The following is a 227-nucleotide window of genomic DNA, read 5'->3' as shown; positions in this document are numbered from 1 at the left end:
ACTTGCCTCTTCCTGACCAGCTCGCTTTTGCTAATCAATCTTGCCCTTTGCTTTCCCCATCTTGCCTCTGCCAATCCCTCTTGGCCCCGCATCTGCGACCGCAAAACCCCCATCCTCTTGCTGAACAAACAACACCTCATGTATATTTGATCTGTCTTTTGTTCTGTGTTATTTTGAGGCTGGACGAGAGGCCAGACAATGAAGGGGGGGGGGAGAGAGGCAAGTGG

At 51.5% G+C, this 227-nt stretch overlaps 1 protein-coding gene across 1 annotated transcript in view; it reads left to right on the top strand.

Moving 5' to 3' along the window:
- LOC119592922 (dual 3',5'-cyclic-AMP and -GMP phosphodiesterase 11A-like) overlaps window positions 1–227 on the top strand; it is a 113,884-nt gene that overhangs the window by 35,677 nt on the left and 77,980 nt on the right. The gene's annotated exons all lie outside the window — the stretch shown is intronic.

Source organism: Penaeus monodon, chromosome 31, assembly GCF_015228065.2.
Source record: "Penaeus monodon isolate SGIC_2016 chromosome 31, NSTDA_Pmon_1, whole genome shotgun sequence".
Lineage (NCBI taxonomy): Eukaryota > Metazoa > Arthropoda > Malacostraca > Decapoda > Penaeidae > Penaeus > Penaeus monodon.
Note: the sequence above shows the minus strand (reverse complement) of the source record. Positions and strands in the feature narration are given on the sequence as shown.